Source organism: Marmota marmota, unplaced genomic scaffold, assembly GCF_001458135.2.
Source record: "Marmota marmota marmota unplaced genomic scaffold, marMar, whole genome shotgun sequence".
NCBI classification, from domain to species: Eukaryota; Metazoa; Chordata; class Mammalia; order Rodentia; family Sciuridae; genus Marmota; species Marmota marmota.
Window position 1 is genome coordinate 841,357 of NW_026000249.1, and position 17,734 is coordinate 859,090.

The 17,734-nt window shown below is 38.5% G+C and overlaps 1 protein-coding gene across 7 annotated transcripts in view; it reads right to left on the reverse strand.

Moving 5' to 3' along the window:
• Mid1 (midline 1) overlaps positions 1-17,734 on the reverse strand; it is a 369,304-nt gene that overhangs the window by 117,769 nt on the left and 233,801 nt on the right. Inside the window, exon 1 of one of the 7 annotated variants that reach the window (XM_048796513.1) lies at positions 9,175-9,535. The exons of 5 other annotated variants lie outside the window; for them this stretch is intronic. The gene's annotated coding sequence lies outside the window, so the exon portion shown is untranslated. Of the gene's footprint in view, positions 1-9,174; positions 9,536-17,734 lie in introns of those variants that run through there. One more of the 7 variants, XM_048796509.1, reaches the window with a different exon arrangement.

Here is a 17,734-nt window from a genome sequence, read left to right on the forward strand (position 1 = left end):
GCTACTGGTTTCCTAAAACCCCAGGAGCTTTAAAAAAATTTTCAACCATTTACTAATATTTACTACATAAGAAAGAATAAAGGAGTACCCACAATTTGAAATATTAAAACATAATCATCGTTCCACAGCCTGCAATAGAAACCATAAGGCTATTGTTGTAACAAACTTAATCATTCTACTTCATCCCAGCCAACTCTCCTATAGATGGCTCATAGGAAATTGAAAGGTTTTTTTTACATTGTTATTTTGTTTTTACCTATTAAATATTATTTTAGTTAATCATGGAAAAAGAATTATCTTCAAATCAAATTTCTTCTCCCTTCCTATAAGAAGCATAGAAATTGCAGGGGAAAATGTAACCTTTTGCTCTACTTTGTTCTCAGGTAAAGACAAGAACACCTACTGATGTATCTCCACAGAGGGGGGAGTATCAGATTATGTCTAGAGAGCTATGGTAACTGTGCTGTTAATTTTTTCATTTAATTTTTATTTTTAATTAACATACACTGTTTGTACCTATTTATGGGTACAGCTTTATCATTTGATACATGGAAAAGCAGTATGAAGTTTTAAAAAAAAAAAAAAAACCCCTGAAAGTAGACCTACCATATGACCCAGCAATCCCACTACTAGGTATTCAAAGGAAATGAAATCAGTAGGTCAAGAAAACATTTGCACCCCTATGTTCATTGCAGCACTATGCATAATTGCCAAGATATAAAATCAGCATAAGTGCCCGTAAGCTGAGTGGATAAAGAAATGTGGCTCATAGACATGATGGAATATTATTCAGCCACAAAAAGGGGGAAAAAGAATGAATCCTATTGAAGTAGACTGGGTACCCCCACTCCAAAGAACTTTGCCATAATTAAGCTTCTCTTCTGGTCATATCAGCAAGATATCTGCAGAGGTTATTGTGGTTGGTAGTTTCCTCTTTCTTGTAAATGCCAGGTTTGCACACAAAAGACATGACAGAGTTAGTTTGTAAGCTTGTTGTACAAAAAGATATTATCTCTGTTTTCTTGGTAAAAACTCATGAAACCTAAGTGTAGTCTAGGGGATGGAACAGAGATCATGTGTCATGTGAACCTCCAAGCCCAACCTCAGTGGGTATAAAGTTCAAAAAATTTTCCAAAATCTTTGTTCAGAGGAAGAATTCTTAGGTGAGAGCTACCTCTGAACCCTGTAGTCAATAAACCTGCTTCCTGAAAATTCCTTGGATATCCATCCTCTTCTGTCCTACTTCACTATCATCTGCAGCAACATGGATGGAGTTGGAGGACATTATGTTGAGTGAAACAATGAAATAAGTCCAGCACAGAAACAAATACAGCATGATAATTGTATTTTTAGTACAAATGCTAGGATTCCATCCCAGAGTGGTGTCATAAAAATTTCCAGAAGCAGGTGCAGTGTGTACCCTAAAGGAAATGCCAGCATTTTATGCACTCATTCAATAGCTGGCTTGAGAAGCCAGAATCTGGAGTTGTAATCACCACCACCATTATCATGGCCAACCCAGTGCCATCTCCAAGATGGCAAGAATTTTCTAACTTGTCTCCTAGCTTCTGCTCACACTTACACTTCCCCTTATAATCTATCCTCCATTCTGAAGCCACAGACCTTGTTAAAACGTGTCAGATCCTGCTTCTCCTTCACCAGAGGCTTCCCACCTCAGAGAGAAATTCACCAGGATAAAACCAGCCCCAGAAAACCAATTCAGACAGTGAGCTTATTTTCTCCCACACTACCTCTTGCTTGCTTTGCTGTGGGCACATGGCCTCCTGGTGAGTCCTCAAACATGCCAAACATTCCCCATCTTTTGCTTACCCCCACATGGTCTTTTCACATAAACCTAATTCCTCTACTACCACCATGATCACCTGCCCACTGGACAATCCTCCCCCATCTCATTTTGCTTTTCTCTATGACATTTATTGCTGACACATTCATTCTATTACGTGTTGTTCACTGCTCTGTCTCTCCCCATTGTTACCAGCATTAGAACAGAGACTCTACGAGAACAGAAATTTGCTCTTTGGGTGAGGTACCCTCAGCACCTAGAACTGTGTCCAGCCCAATGAGCACTCAAACATTCATTAAATCATCAGTACATTAATTCCATTAAATGTACTACTGATGTTTGGGTTGAAACCAAAAAGAATGAAACATAACTCTTTCCTTTAAGGATCTCTCAATACATTAGAACAGATGTCAGCAAGCTTTTTCTATAAAGGGCAGTACAGTAAACATTTCTGGCTTTGTGGGCTGTAGGATCTCTGCTGCAATTCCTTGATTCCACTAATTGTAATGCAACAGCAATCATATTCAACACATAATGGTGTGAGTGTGGCTGTGTTCCCACACAACTGCATTTACAGGTAATGAGATGGAATTTTCTACAGATCTTATTTTAGAAGACAGAGACACATATAGAAAGCCAGAATATAAAATGAAAATCACCCTCAAGAGGCATGAACAAAATGCTGTGTGGGCAACCGTGGCAATGACAGTAGAGCCAGATTTTGACAAGCACAAACACGTTTCCAGTACTAACAGGAAATAATCTACAATAGATTTCACTTTGCATCAATGGAAACGATGTGAGTTGAGCGAGTGCTTGGGGCAAGTCACATAAGAATGTTTTAATAGCAGCTGTTTAGATGGAGATCTTTTTCATTTATTGCCATAGTGCTTGGCCTGGTGCTTTGGGCCTGTGTGTACACTGTAAATGGCTAACTATATTAAGTAATAACAAAATACCTATGTGGTAAGTGAGTTTCAGCCAATTTTCTAAATCTTCACCTACATTCTGCCAGAAAGGAAGGGGTTTTGACTTGACACCTATACTGGATCCCATTTTATACTTTTATCCACATTTTGCTATAACAGAGATATCATTTTTACTAAGTTACTCAATGTATCTATCTTACTTGTATGCATGCAATTCCGCCTCCAAACAATTAGTATTTTCTAGCTTACTTACAAATATCCTTTGGAGAAATCAAAATATCATTCATTCTTTCACAAAATATTTAAGTCTTTCTATGTGCTTGGTCCCAGACAAGCACTGGTGACACTTGACTCCTCCTTCTGTGGTCTTATGGTTTATTAGGGTGGAGAAAATGTTCTTTTAAATTATTGTGTAGCATAACAGAAGATGCATACCAAAGACAGCTAGAAAAAATTTATAATATATTAGAGGAGAAGGGGACATGGGGAGACTTCTGGAAGGAGGCAACACATGATGTAGGTTTTAAAAGAGAACAGAGGTTCACCAAGCAGATAGTGGTGGTGAATCGAGATTTTGTGCAAAATGTTATATTTCTTTCATATTCTCTTATCCCTTAGAGTTCAATTTCCATGCCAGAAAAGAAAAACTTTTTAGCCTTCACTACAATGGAAGGAAATCACACGTGCATATTGTTGTCAGGATATTCTATAGCTTAACATTTTTGTGAATGGGCTGAACAGTCTTCATTCAGAGGAGGATGTAGTTAATCATGAGAACCCCTTGAAACAAACTGGGAATGGCAACAATTCACAGCTCACCCACAACTAGGAGATCTAAACCACAGCACAGTAGTAGGTAAGTTAGGCAAGTGGCCAGAAAAATCTAGGGCATTCAGCATGGTACTTATTAGGTGCCTGAGTGTCCATGGGTGAGGGCCAACAGATGTTCCCTACAATCCCTCTAGCATTCATTCTGATTGCATGCCTAAGCAGGACACTCTTTAATGGCAAGTTACAGTGAAGCCCTGCATCCTGGGACATACTAAATGCTGGACATCTTTTCAAGATACTTTCTTACGGATTCAAGAAAGCACCTCTTTAAAATAGGAAAGTGCAGTGTGCACACTGATAATCCCAGCAACTCCAGAGGCTGACACAGGAGGATCACAGGTTCAAGGCCCTAAACAACTTAGTGAGATCCTGTCTCAAAATAAAAAAGTGTTGGGGATGTAGGTAGAGGTAAAGTGTCTCTGGGTTAACTCCTCAGTAACAAAAAAATAAATAAGTAAAGTAGGAAAGTAATAAATGTATGTTTTGATGAGAAAAAATGATGTGAATATTTTCACTCTTCCTCCTTCCCCATTTCTCTCCTTCTCTCATTCTGTGTAACACTGAAATTAGCTTTTTCTGGTTTTTCTTTCTTTAACTGTTTCTGACTTCGTTCTACTGTACGTGAAAGCCTAGGTGTTTTCTAATGGTCGATCATTCCTTCAAAAAAATGCAAAGAGAGCCTGTGTCTCTGAGGGAGGAGAATAATGATCCCAAAGATATCCACAAGCTATACTTCAGAACCTGTTGATATTTTAGTCTACAGGTGCAAAGGGAAATTAATGTTGCAGATATAATTAGGCAACTAAGCATCTGACTTTGAGATCCAAGTATTCTGGATTCTCCAATTGGACCCAGTGGAATCATAAGGCTCCTTAAATAAAAGGAAACCGAGAAATTTGGGAGGCTATGGCAAGAGTACTGCAAGTTGCAGGTCAGCCTAAGCAACTTAGTGAGACTCTGTCCCATAATAAAAAATAAAAATGACTGGGAATGTGGCTCAGTAGCAAAGCACCCCTAGATTCAATTCCCATTCAAAAAATATTTTTTTTGGTGGAAGTGGGAGGCAAAAGAGTCAGAGCCAGAGTGATATGATGTGAAGAAGGCTATTCCAGCCATGGCTGCCTCACACATGGAAGAAGGGACCATAAGCCAAGAAGTGCACACAAACTCTAGAAGCTAGAAAAAGAAAATAGATTCCACCCTATGACTCCGGGGAGGAATGAAACCCTGCAGATACCTTTATGTCTAGCCCACAGATCTGCGTTAGACTTCAAACCTCTAGAAATGGAAGACAATAAATCTGTGTTCCTTGAAGCCCTCAACTGTGTGGTAACTTGCTATAGCATCAATAGAAAACTCATACACTCTCCCTTCCAAAAATCCAAATCATTGGCCAAGACTCGGAGATGTCAGGTCTTCATAGCTCTTTGCATTGGTTTCCTTCTCTTTGTTCCCTCTTCCTCTATATTGATCCAGACCCTCTTTGTAGCATTCTTAGGCTATCATGGGCGGGGGGGCGACTTGCTAATTTGATTCCTTATTGCCAATATTTCCTCCCTCAGTTTAATCTTCATGGGAGCTGGGGGGGGGGGGGTTGGGGGGCAGCCACTGAGCATCATACCCACCCTTTTCACTCTATTTTGAGACAGGGTCTCATTACGTTTCCCAGGCTGGCCTCAAACTTTCAATCCTCCTGCCTCAGCTGCTGGAGTCACGGGGATAACAGGCCTGGGCCACAATGTGTAGCTCCAGTTTAATCTTTGGAACATGCTTCAGGCATCACGGCTTTTTCCTGTAACTTCCCTCAATGGTCCAAAACACAGAGCAGTTCCCTGTTGCCCGACGTCTGAGTTCTGACATCTTATTTCCTTTTTCAAAGTCTGGCCCAAGTTTCTCTCAAACCACACCTCCAAGTCTATTCTCACTCACTTCCTAAACAGAGACCCAGAAAATGGGACCATTTGCTGTCCCTAGCAGCAATTGCCTTTGCTTTTCTTCCTAGAACAAATGATGTTCCTACGTGAAATTTTTTTATTTGATGTTTGTTCTTTTGTTTTTTTTTTTCAATTTCTGCTGATTTTTTAAAGATGCAAATGGAACCTCCCAGAGGCCCAACAAGTCCTGGCCACTATTGTACTTGGCAAGTTCATATTAAACAAAGAAGAATTGTTTAAAAAAGACAGTTCTAAATAGTGTGACGTGTCTTAAATGTTTACATTTAAAGGTTGCAAAGTAACCCTTTAAGCTGAAAACCACACAGCAATATAATTATCCTATTCACAAAACAACTAAAATATTTAGTTTAAAATATTATTTCCAAGTACTCACCAGAACAGTCAGTAATATGACCCAGGTTTAAAGATATATAATTCATCTCCTTCTTTCTATATAGTCAGACTCACTATGAACATGTATGTGCTCAGGCACAAGCAGACACACAAACATAAATCTCCTATGTAGGTAACATCTATTATCTCAATTTTAGGCCAAACATTGAGTATGTGGCTTGAGTCAAATGAATCACCCTTGATAATCCCATGGGAAAACCTCTTAAGGTTCATGCCTTGTGGGGTTAAGGGAAATTAATCAACAGAGATGGAGATCTGGCTAAAGAGTTGCCTGAGCAGATGATTCCTTCCTTTCTCACTCAGGGGTCCAAGTATCTTTATCCTGAGGTATCTTTATGCTGAACAGTAGCACTCATCACAGGAGGAGAATATTTTCCAAAGAGCAAGGTTTATTTTGCCCAAGGTACAGGATATGGGAGAAAACAGCAAGAGGGAAAATTCCTGGTGCAAGAGGAAGGATATAGGGGCTTTCCCAGCTGCAGGGTTTGGTCTTGGGAAGGGAGGAGGGTAACTCAGGATGGACACACTTGTGGATTAGTGTTAGAAGCCAAGGACACAAGGAAGTTAAAGGGGTTCATGGCTGTTGTACTCATCTTTTTTGCTCCTTCCTTTGAAGTCAAAGGCACAAATACTACTTTAACCTGGCAGGTCAATGCAGACAAAACAATTAAGCCCCAGTCTGCACTGTCACAACCCTTGCCACCAACTTTACTCTTTATAGTCTCTCACGACATCTACTATGATACAATCAAGATAGCATGTACCTTGAAGAAATGTCTAGAATCTCTGTGCATACGTCATGCAGTGCAGATTCAATTCATGGCTAAATTCATTGGGCAAGCTTTTAGGTTCAGATGCCAAGGGTATGGGAAGATTCACCCATATGCTCAAGAACCAAGTCAAGGATGGGTGCAGTGGTGTGCACCTGTAATCCCAGCAGCTCAGGGACTGAGACAGGAGGATCATGAGTTCAAAGCCAGCCTCAGCAAAAGTGAGGTGCTAAGCAACTTAATGAGACCCTGTCTCTAAATAAAATACAAAATAAGGCTGGAGATGTGGCTCAGTGGCTAAGTGCCCCAGGGTTCAATCCCTAGCACCCCCCCAAAAAAAAGGACCAGGTCAAAAATTAGAAATCTCCAGACCCCAAACATTCTGTGTGATCAGTTACCCATTAGAACAAAGAGCTAGGTCATCATCATTACATCATCCATTCATGTCTGCATAGTCCAAGAAACATAACTGTTTTCTAATTTAGAGTATATGAAAAAGAGCCAGCATGCTACCCTTACAGCACAGCTCTGAAATCCTTCCCAGTCAGGGAAGTTAACGTGGCACTAGACCAAGGAATAATCTTGGGTACCAACCCTGGGTGGCCTGTGATCAACCGTTAATATCAGGTTGCTCTCTGCCACTGCCCCAATGATTCCCAAGGCATTTCCTCAGATTATTTTCCAAATATCCTCCAATTATGGAAATTAAGCTTATTAAATTTACCAAAATGTAAGTGAAATGACAAAAACACTTCAACACTACAGTAACGCCAAGTGAAAAAGATATGGTTTCAGAAAAGGAAGCTTCCCAAAATTCTGCAAACAATAAACAGCATTGAAAATAATGAAAATAAACATTACAAATAATTGTGCACATCTTCTGTCCCCTCTTTACCTGAGGAATTCAGAGTTAGCTGACTTATTGGTCTTTGGATTTTTGCTATGAGATTATCCTAACTGGATAGCTACAGGTAGAATATTTTTTAAAGACTGTGGAATGATGTTTCTGTCTTTGATCAGCAGAAATACACACTGTCAGAGGACTAGGGACCACCTAACTGGGCAAGGCTTGAAACCAACTTGAGTCAGTGAGGTTGAGACTGAACTTGGAAGGAACTTGCTCTCATCTCATATAAGCACAATTTCTCAATGCAGAAGTTATTATAATCAATAAAAACTGACAACTACATCCAAGATAAAATATTTAAAATAACATAATACAAGTGCTTGGCATCTGCATATTCAATCATGTAGTTTAGAATTTAACCTCAAGTTACAAAAACCACTGAATAAACACATTACCCAAATGCTACTTTACTGATCAGTATCCTGGCTGATTTGAGAAGCAGGTGAGTCAATAAAGGTCCAATAAAACAGGGCTACGTATGAAGTGATGGAAAGAGAGGAGGAAACTCAATTGAACTTAACTGGAAATTGATACCATAATACAGGCTGTTTTTCACCCTAAATTATGCCAGAGAGCAATATAATTGCAAAGTGGACCTTAAAGCAACAACATAAATAATACACTGAGTAGGAACAGGTGAAAAAAAAGGCGATCCAGTAACATTCTACAAGTAACTAATGTTACTCTGAAACAACACAGAGGGTAAGCTCTGACTTCCAGCACACCCAAATTCATTTGTTTAATTGGTAAGAGACAACTAAGAATTTCTGCCAACGAAATTACAGGGGACCAAAGACTGACTGAAAAAAAAAAATGACAAGCAGATAAGCATTGAGATGCTAGCCTCTAGTTTTAAAACAATTAATTAGTACAATAGATATTTTGAATAACTTGCCATTTCTTCTTTATTCTAAAGAGTGGTGAAATTAAAATCATTTTGCCTGATACCTGACATGAGACTAGGAAGACTTTTAATTTCACTAAACACCCACCTGGTGGAATTCATGCAAATCAAATTAAATTGTTAACCAAACCTTTTTCTCTACTTCCACATCTGCCTGTAACACGTTCATTTTTAGTAATTGGATCTCTAGGACATTCTTTAAAATAATCACACACTCGCCTGACCATGCAACCTGATTAATAATGAATGAACATTCCTGAAAAAGAATCACTTCGAAGCATGGCAGATGTCTATGGGGATATGAAGGCTTTAATGATCAAAATCAAGGGGAAATGGGAGCTGGGTCACACAGTCTGGTTATTTTAATTGAAACCTAGTCTTCCAAATTTACTTAACAGGATGCTTAAATACTCCTCCTGGAGGCTCATTTATACAAGCAGACAAGCAAAAGACACAAATGGCAATGAAAAAGAGCAATCCCAATTCCTCCAGGAACCACTGCCCTATCCCCCTCTGTCTGAATAGCTAAGAAACCCCCCCCCCCCCGACAGGCTTAGAAGTGCCATTCGTTCCTTTGACAGACTGATAAACAGGCTAAAAACAGGAACTAGTACACTGGTCCTTAATAGTTCTTTGAGCACCTCTCGAGATTCTGACAAACAGATCCCCTTGAATACCCACCAATGGACTGCACACTAGTTCTTTTTGAAGAAACATCGCCGTAGGCAGAGGATGGGGACCCACGAAATGACAGACAGGCCACCGAGACCAGATGGTGGGTGGCAGGCAGTGCTGGAACAGTCCTGTGTGTCTGTGAGAGCGTCGACAGTGAAACACAACAGGAAAATCGGCCCAACAATTCCAGGAAGGCCAGCTCCACCTCATCCACTCCGCCAGGGTTGCCCGAGTTGAAGAATCGACTGCCTTTTCCACGGCCCCCGCCGTACTTGCCCTATCCCCTCGCCCACTCGATGCTCAACTGAAACCAAGTAAAAAGGCAGCTCAGGTCAGGTCAACACCCACTGCTTGGTCCAAAATAATGATGACTTGGCACTGGGTTCTGTACTCTCTCTGCTTACAGAGATCAGCAGCGGCCTGGCCAACTGGACGTGGTCCTGCAGTGGAAGGCTGGATTCCAGCTCTCCATGCAGCCAACGGGAGCGGTCCTGCCTAGCTCCTGAAGTGGGAAACTCGCATGCCCTTGCATTGGGGTTCTTTTGGCATCCTGCTGAGCACATTATCACATTATGCTCTGGATACTGCTTTGTTTGTTTTAAAAATAATATACTCATTATTTTGTGCCTTTACCTTCTGAATTAAAGAATAACTTCTAAAAGAAGTTTTTCAACTTAGATCCAGGAGAACAATCTCCTGTACAGAATCAATAAACCAAAATCATCTTTTCTTCCAGAAACAGAGGGTTAAATTGCAATGGATCATCCTGATAAATAATTGAAAAGATATATGCATATGAAACATGTATATACACAAACAAGTTTTAACTTTATCATAAACATATTACATATATTATGCACACAGATCACATGTATATGCATGCTCTGTGTATACAGCCTTCTTCTGGTATTCACTTGAGATTAATTCCAGAACACTCCCCTAGGATACCAAAGTCTGCGGTTGCTCAAGTTCCTTACATAAAACAGCACAGTACTTTCCTATAACCTTCATTACAGCCTCTTGTATACTTCAAATCATCTCCCAATTACTTATGATACCTAAAACAATATAAATGTATATAAGTTGTTGCCATACTGTATTGTTTAGAGAAAAATGACAAGAAAAAAATCTATAAGGATGCAATACAGATGAAATTTTTTTTCACATTTTTTTATTCAAGTTTGGTTGAATTTGCAAATGCAGAACCCACATATACGGAAAACCAACTGTATATACAACTAATATATCTGTACTCCCAGCCACTAGGGAGGCTGAGGCAGGAGGATCGCTTCAGTTTAGGAGTTTGGGGCTAGCCAGGACATAGTGAGACAAAGAAACAAACGTGTGTGTGTGTGTGTGTGTGTGTGTGTGTACATGTGTTTAAAATAAACTGTGGGGGCTGGGGTTGTGGCTCAGAGGTAGAGCACATACCTAGCATGCATGAGGCACTGGGTTTGATCCTTAGCACCACATAAAAATAAAATAAAGATATCGTATCTATCTATGACTAAAGAATAAATATTTTAAAAAGAATTCTATAAAAAATAAACTGTAATGAGTCCAAAATCTTGATTTTATTCTCCAGAATGAAAAAGGAAGGGTATATTGAGAATGAAAAATAATCACTTAAAATTTGATTATGTGAAGAAAGAAAGGGAAGTAGTTTCTTTTGTACTGCACTGCAGTTCTTTGAAGGATGTTGCTTATCACCATGCAAGACAAGAAACTGCAGCTAAAGTAAATCATCAGGAAAGTGTAAAAAAATATCTGCACAACTCAATTTATACTCTAGACATTTGGGCACCACGAAGGTGTTTAAGGAACTGTCGTGATTAAGGGGAAGCAGGAGGCAAGAACTGCTGTTTCCTTGTGTTGCCCATTTTGCACATTGTTGTGCTTACTTTTCTGCCATTGCAACACTTCATGGTAAACCAAAGGGTGCTTCAAATGTCAGGACATAAAAATGCAAACATACATTTTCTCAGCTTATGTCTCTCCAAATCATGACTTTTAACAATACAAGGATTACTCAATTTCACATTTGGACGACTTCCTTAAGAAATTCTTATTATCTAGGGAAAAGACATGCATATACATACATATATCATAAAATAGAATTTTAAAGTACTTTTCATCAAGACTTTTTTTTAAAAAAACTGCCTCTTTAAAACAACATTGAAAGTATCAGGTTGGGGATGTAGCTCAGTGGTAGAGTGCTTAGCTAGCATGCATCAGGCCTGGGTTTGATCCCCAATAACACTCCCCCCATACCTCCAAAGAAGAAAGACACTATAAAAATTTCTAGACTGGCTTAACATGTTCATATTTTCATATTATAATGGAAAGTTAGCCAGAGCATCCCAAGTTGAAACATCAAGAAACAAACACTATATCTCAAAAGTAAAACAATAATTATTTTAATCTTTTAAAGAACATAATCTGACATCTTTGATACAAAATTTCCAAACATCAAAAGGTGTCAGGCATTTCATTTCTTTTATTATTTATTTTTAAAAATAAAGCATCCAATTTTAAATACAAATGGGACCTATTTTACATTATATTGATAATGACTGATGTTTTCCAGATCTATGCTATACTGGCTGTCATGCAAGAATTTGGTTCTAAAGGCAGTGATAGCAGACCAGAGAGAGAAGGACAAGAGAGAGAACATGTCACACTTAGTCTCCTGGCAGAAATCTAATTCAGCACTCCAAGGGAGCAGACTAACAGTGTGGTAGTCACAGAAATGGAAGCTGCTAATTCCTTTGAAACCACCCACAGATGAAAAGCACATACACTGCCTTCCCTGAGTGCTTATAGTTTTTTATACACATTCACAGAATCCTTCCTAAGTCTATATAAAATCCTACATGTTTAAATAGGCACATAAGTGCACACTTGTAATCCCAGCAGCTCAGGAGGCTGAGGCAGTAAGACTGCAAGTTCAAAGCCAGCCTCAGCAACTTAATGAGGCCCCAAGCAACTTAGAGAGACCCTATCTCAAAATAAAAAAAATAAAATAAAAAAGGCTGGGGATGTGGCCCAATGGCTGAGCACCCCTGGGTGCAATCCCCAGTGCCCCCCCCCAAAAAAAATTCCTACATGTTTACAATGGAATTGGTATCATAGGCACATATAAATACTTACATGTACAGAATGACAAACACTCATATGCATACACACACACATATATATAAGTGCCTTTTCACAATTACTTGGGACTTTATAACATTCACTCTTCACAAATCCCTCAGTTTGAGCAGTCCTCCTGTACTAAAGGAACATCCCATTCTCTATATGAGAACAGAAGCATTAGATAATTTGTATTTATTTAAAAAATCAATTGCCTACTCATATTTCAAAAGTCTACATAGAAATGAGCAAAATGATATAAGAAATCTATATTATTCAAAAAAATTTTGGTAGTTATATATGGACAGCATGCCTTTATTTTATTTGTATGCAGGGCTAAGGATGGAACCCAGTGCCTCACACATACTAGGCAAGCGCTCTGCCACTGAGCTACAGACCCAGCCCAGGAAATCTATATTATTTGAAAGATATACTGGTCCAGTGGGATTTTGCAACAAGTAGATTGTGCCCTGGAAAAAAACACTCACCACTTAGGGAAACTTTTTTCTACTTCATTCACACAACACTCCCCTAGAAGGCAGAGAAGGACATACTCTCCCTTCCCATTTATTCACCAGAAGCAAAATGCATTGATAAATAGTTGCTGATGATGTTCAATGGGACATTATTCTCTGAACACTGGAAAGCTTAAAATTCAACAATAACACATACTCCTGTCTTGTGACTCTGGGGGTAATGACGATGTTACAGAGCAACTGATTCCTATTGTAGGAGCAGATTGAGAAATTCTCTCAAAGAAAATCACTTTTCCCTTTCAACTTCAAAGTTAGCTATACACACACACACACAAAAAAAAAAATAAAAATAAAAAACTCATGCTCACAATAGCCTGAAGCTACTTCGTGATCTTAAAAAATAAAGAAAACTAACCTTTCTTCACAACTCCTGGTTAACTATTATGGAGAACATGCTTTAAACACTTCCCGTGGTCACTGAAGCTCTACAGTCGGGGGATGTAAGTCTTTTTTTTTTTTTTTTCTTTTTTAAGGCAACCAAAAGAGGAGCGATTCTTTTGTTCTGAATTGTTATTGTAAGGCACCACATGAAAGAAGCATACTGAGCATCTGTACAGAACAAAGGCAAGAGGCTTCTCAGGAGAAAATTCACAAAAATACTTTTGCCACATTTAAATGCTAATGGATGAAGGGTAGTTTTTCCACGTAGCACAAAAATTGCAGTACAGATCTTCACATGGGGCAATAAAATTATCACTCACATACACACAGAGAGACACACATACACGAACAAAGGCACACAATTGAAACTAATGCAAAATTAAAACTGCTTTCAAATACATTAAATCACTACCTTTTCAACCCTCGATCAACTTCTTGAAATTTCTGTATCTCTATTTTGCCTGATCTAAAATAAAATGTTGGTTATACTAAATAACTGAGCTAACGGTAGGCAATCCTAAGGAAACTGAATCTACAAAAAGTAAAACAAGAAAACCCTTTCCATTGACCACATAATCTAACTTACACTTTAAATACAATCTTTAAATAGAGTTTTCAAAAATCCTCATGGATGTGGGCATGGTGACACATGTGACTACAATCCCAGAGACTCAGGAAGCTGAGGCAGGATGATCACAGGTTCAAAGCCAGCCTAAGCATATAGCAAGATTCTCTCAAAATAAAAATTAAAAGGGCTGGGGATGGAGCTCAGTGGTAGAGCACCCTTGGGTTTGATCCCCAGTACCAAAAAAAATATTTTAAATCCCCAGGGAAACTATGCAATTGGTATTATATTGGGAAATAAATCATAACAAACTAAGTTGTTAACATTAATAAAGTACACTGGTTTTGCAAGTCACAGTGCATTGTCTTACAGTTTTCTTCAGATGAAAATTCTGTGAAACCTGATAGTGTCATGATTCATTTAATAAGACCTCATCTGACTTTGTATAGTTTGGTGGACCCTTAATACATATTATTTTATTATTTTGTTATCATTGAAGGCTCTAAGATAAAGGAATTTCCAAAAAGTAAATAGCATCTTGTACTGCATCAAAAAGGTCCATCTTTTTTCTTCTTCTACTACTATTCAACTACTATTCTGTTTTCCCTTTCTCATTCTGTCTTTTCTGTTGTCAGATGACTAATGGACTATTTCAAGTTCTCTGCTAATGAATTTCATGTAGCTTTCTCCATGGTGTGGTGTCAGAAACATGTGGCTAAGCCCTAAACTCAGGGGCCCAAGTGTCCTTAGTCTACTTTTGGGCCAACACCGTCAATGAGGTGTCATATAAAGAAATGTATACCTTGCGTCTAGATAAACCTGAGTTCAACCCCTGGCTCTGCCATTTCCTTGTAAAGGTGATAGGAGCCTGATACTCTACATATCTCCTGCTCACAGATACTCTTCATATCTTATATGTAGTTTCCTTATCTAAAATGTGGACAATGAGAGTGATCTCAAAGTGTCTTTTGAGGAGTAAGTGAGGCAAAGTTTTAAAAGTGCCTGACAAAATTGTCATTCTCACGTCCTTCTTCTCCTCTTGTCCTGAATCACCTCTTTCTGTTCATTGAATAAATTCATTATCTGTATTTTTATTCGAATTCTCTGCAAATGATTTTTGAAAGCAGAAAAGATATCAATTCATTTGTTTGCTCAGTAACATTCATGGAGTGTCTTATATGAAGAAATAGTACATACCATTTCTATTCTTCACATTAACAATTGTCTAATAATTGTCTTCACATAAGCAGTTTCATCTATTTCCAGCTACCACTATTTCTATTTCTGCTACATATATTTCTGCTACAACTTCCCACCATGATATTGAGGCTTCACTTCTCTGCTCCCCAAAGAAGGTCTTCTTCTACCTAATGCATTTGTCACCACAATTTTTTATTTTGCAGGAAATAAGAAACCCTGACATAGATGGAGCTTATAAGACTATCAAGAACAGAGAAGAGCTTCAGATTTTTTTCTATTTGCAAGCTAACCAGTTAATCCACCAATTACATGGATGTTGGCAGAAGACACCAGACTCCTTTAACAAAGATAAAGAATGTTCTTACTCAGGGCACAAGTGGTATGTGATTCATGATCTCGTTGGTTCATCTGATCACCCAAGAACCATGTAGAGTCCCAGGTGCATGTCGCAGGGGATTGCATCACAGTTGAGCAATCCCAAGCTTGGAAAATCTGAATCTTGTGTTGTGGACTAAGCAAACCTCCACAACCTTGGAAGGACACATTATATCTAGCCTGTCTGCTATTAAAACACCCTTAAAAAACAGTCTAGAAAAAAGGCTGTCAGCATCTCAGCTCACAAGAGGTACAGAAACGACAGATCCAGCTGGGTATGGTGGTGCATGCCTGTAATCCCAGCAACTCAGGAGCTGAGGCAGGAGGATCACAAGTTCAAGCCAGCTTCAGCAAATTAGTGAGGCCCTAAACAACTTAGCAAAGCTCTGTCTTAAAATAAAAACAAAAAAAGGGCTAGGGATATGGCAGAGAGTGAAAGAGTGAGAGAGACGAAGGATGGAACGAAAGAAGAAATGAATGAATGAATGAATTAATGAATGAATGAACCACAGAGAATTATTTTGAAATATACACAATTTCTGCCTCCTCCTGGGGATTACAACAATGATAGTAACTAGAAATCAGGTCACCAGTGAGGTGGCTTTCTAGTAGCTATGGTAGAGGTAGAGTTTCATAGGAGCTTTCAAGAAAGTGATGAGGTGTTCTTTACCCCCAAGTCCAAGTTCCTCATCCCTCTCACCCCTAGCATCAGAGGAAACTCCAGAAAAAAACTGCAAGAGAGCAAGGTGGTCCCATGCACAGACTTTGCCCAATAAATAAGAGCACCTATCAATTTCCATCATAGGCCCAAATCAACCTGGGTCTGGTCTGAATCTTCAGCTCTTTACTTTGATCCTAAAGTAGTTTTAAGAGTTTGGATGAGTAAGTTGTTTTTGTTACTTTTATGGCATTAGATATCTTGCATGTACATCAATTTAGCTTTCTTTAAGCATTCTGAAAATTTTAGAACTACTTCTTTTATAGTAAAATATAGAAAGTCATCTCCTTCACTATTCTCTCATTCTACAGGTTATATTTTAGGTCTTGGTATGTGCCAGGAGCTTCTCTGAGCACCAAGAATGTGCTGGCAGATAGGAAACTAAATGCTTATTCTTAAAGAGTTTCCATTTTAATGAAGGGATGAAAAAATAAATGTGTAAAAACAATAATAATTTCAAAAACCCATATGTAATATAAAAGAAATAAAAAGGATGTCATGAAAGAAGGTAGATGGCTGGGTGTTGTCTATTTTAGCAAAGATTTTCTTCATATTTGCATGGTGCTCTTAACAGTTTGGCTTTTTTCCCTGCCAATAAATAAGCAAAGAACTTCTTAATTTCAGTATAAAATTTTCTAGCAATTGAGCAAAGAGCTATGATTTAAATTCTCAAGTTATTAAATATTTAGTTTCAGATATCCTAAAGGACAGATTTCTTTCTCACAGGCATTAAAATATGACTTTTATTATTTCTTATCTGAAAAGGCAATGTGATGAATTCTTGAAAAATAGCAACCTCTTTATATATTTCAGCAACGAAATTTGAGAGGGAAGAGCTGTGAAGATTTGGTGGCCAAAAAGCAGGAACTATTGTGTCTTGGTCCATTTTGTGCTGCTGTAATAGAAAATCTGAGACTGGATAAGGTATAAAGAATAGAAATTTCTTTCTTATGTTCTGGAAGCTGGGAAGTCCAAAATTAAGGTGCCTACAGGTAAAAGTCCTATTTCTCTGGTTCCAAGATGGCGCCCAGAAGGCTGTCTTCTGGAAGGGAGGAACACTATGTCCTTACATGGTAGAAGAACATAAGAGGGAAAACCCACTTATGCAAAACCTTTTTATAGCAACATTGATCCATTCGTGCCCCCCAAGAGGTCCCACCTGCCAACACCACTGCACTAGGGATTAAGTTTCCAACACATGAATTTTGATACATTCAAACCACAGCATATGGAACTGAGAATTACTTTAATGTCTAAATGTTTGATCTTAGGATATTAAACCAAAGTTGAAATGACCATGGATGTGCAATTAAGGTTACAGAAAAGGATAGGAAGAAAATGAATTGAGACAATGGTAGAGTCATTAGTTTTGTCTTTTCTTTCTAACTTGCTTTTGCCTTACTAGGAGAGGAAATTTCAGGAAGAAAAAGGCAGGAAGTAGGGGAATTGTACTGGGGTGGATGAATAAGTGTAAGTACCAAAGATGAGTTGAGACTGGAAGGATAAGTCACCTGACAGCCTCAGTTGGTGTTCTGCTGACAATGACAACATCAAAAAGTATCTCAAAAGAATTCACCAGTTAGGTAAAATTTCCATAGAAGTTCAATCACGATTTTTAGAGCCCACGTCTTTAAGAATGGGCTAAAAGAAAGATGA